Raw genomic sequence first — 2,114 nt, forward strand, 5'->3', positions numbered from 1 at the left:
TTATGGGCATACCTCCACAAATAAAAACTGACAATGCTCCAGCATATGTCTCTAGCAAATTAAAACAGTTTTTTTAAATATTATAACATAAACCACATAACTGGTATACCTCACAATCCTACAGGGCAAGTAGTTGTTGAGAGATTTAATCACACTTTTTTTTTCCAGTCCATCTTTTAAATTTTTTTGAAAAATTCCTGACATTACAGGACTAAACTGAAATGTATTAATATTCCACTCTTATTCCATGACAAACAAAAATTCATGAGCCAAAAAAAAAATCCAAAAAAAGAAAAAAAGGGGAAGAAGCTTATAAAACTAAATATGGATATTTCAGCATAACTGCTGAACAGAAAAAGGAATTAAAACGCTTTAAATTAAAAAATCATGAGTGGATGATAAAGTGTGTAGAAACTGAAAATTTACAAACTATTTAAAACCTGGAATCGCTGACTGTTGAGAAACTCCACAAATGGATCATGGGTGGTGGTGAAGAGCAGGAAAGGATCATGGATGAACCTGCACTGCTCTAGCTGCTCCCCATGCCTCCTGTCTCCGAGGAAAGCCTGACATTGATAAGGTACTGAGCCAGGCTAATGCTGGCAGCAGACCCAGTGATGGTGACCTGCCGATCAGTAGATCCTTCCACTGGGTTTGCAGTTTTGATCTGCGCCCCAGACATGTGACAGATCTCATTGATTTTGGCGCCCTGACGCCCGATTATGCAGCCAATCAAATCATTTGGAAATGGTGAGTCCATGAGAAGTAGTTTGAGCAGATGCAGCCAAACCTGCACGGAATCCGGCGTTGCCATGGGTCATGGGAAAATGAGACTGTTGCATTGCCAACTGGTGCAGCTTGGTCAAATCTGGCTGTGGAATGGCTTACTGTCCTTGAATGGTATAATAGGCCTCTAGAGGTGGTCCCTCCAGGTCAGGGTTGAGGCACATGGACTGGGTGGTGAGGGGAAAGCTCGCCCTGTCGCTGCCTGTGCTGTACCTGTCCTAACCACCTGCAAAGATGACTGGAGAACTCGAGGGCTTGGGCCGGTACGGGATGGTCACACCCTTGGGGAGGGTGGGGGGAGACTCCAACATGACCAAGCAGATTTGTTTGACACACTCGATGATGGATTGCGGAATGCCAGCAATAGTGATTGCCCGCTCAGTTGAGTTGGGAAGCATATCCCCTGCCACCTGGACCTGAGCCCCTGTACTCTCTCTTGGTTCCTTGATCTTGCAACCACCTTTCCCAATGAGAGAGCCACCCTGACAAGCAGGAGCCACCAACCGTAAGGCGACGGGAGGTCTACTGGCAGCTGTGCATTGGTGATAGAGCTGCTTGTGTCCTCTTCCAGTTTGCCAATGATCATAGCAAAGGCTTTGAAGATGGCATCAGTCGGGCCAGCCAAAGTGATAATTCTCCCAGGACAGTTCCCGTCTGAGATGCTGGTCCGTGCACCACTCTCCTCGCGCATCTTCTTAAGGGATTCTCCTTTCTTTCCGATGATACTGCCAACTTCCTTTCCATGCATAAGTAGCCTGATGGTGAGCGTGACATTTAATCCACCTTCAATCACACCGGTGTCCACGTCTAGTAGTTACAGGGAGCTGGACTTGGAGTGGTCAAGTCTTTGGTCACTGGTGGGAGTGGAAGCCAAAACTGGAGGCTCCAGTCGACTGGGGGGAAAAGGGAGCGGATGGGAAGGGGAAGGGCTGGAGGCCGGGGCAGAACAATAGGGGCTGGCGGAAGGCGATGGGGGCCCCCAGCTAGCGGTTGGAGGAGGGGGATGGAGGAGGAGGAAGGCGGAAAGAGACCCCGGGGCAGGCGGAGGGCGGGTGGGCGGGAGAGGGTGCAGGCTGCGGTTGCTGAGGCTGTTTCCTCTGCTGGTCTGGGCTCTAATCACACTTAAAAGAAGTGCTGTATAAACAGTCAGGGGGAACCAAGACCCTCCAAAATAGATTACATAATGCCTTACTAACATTAAACTTTCTTAATGCTAATGAGAAAGGGAAAACAGCCACAGAAAGACACTGGACAATAGAAAAAACTTCTGAACTAAATCAGCCGGTGTACTTCAAGAATGTGTTGACCTCAGTATGGAAACCAGGATA

The 2,114-nt window shown here is 48.0% G+C and overlaps 1 pseudogene; it reads right to left on the reverse strand.

Moving 5' to 3' along the window:
• Positions 1–348: 348 nt before the first annotated feature.
• Positions 349–1,619, reverse strand: LOC103162091 (annotated as a pseudogene).
• Positions 1,620–2,114: the final 495 nt, after the last annotated feature.

Source organism: Cricetulus griseus (genome assembly GCF_003668045.3).
Source record: "Cricetulus griseus strain 17A/GY chromosome 1 unlocalized genomic scaffold, alternate assembly CriGri-PICRH-1.0 chr1_0, whole genome shotgun sequence".
Lineage (NCBI taxonomy): Eukaryota > Metazoa > Chordata > Mammalia > Rodentia > Cricetidae > Cricetulus > Cricetulus griseus.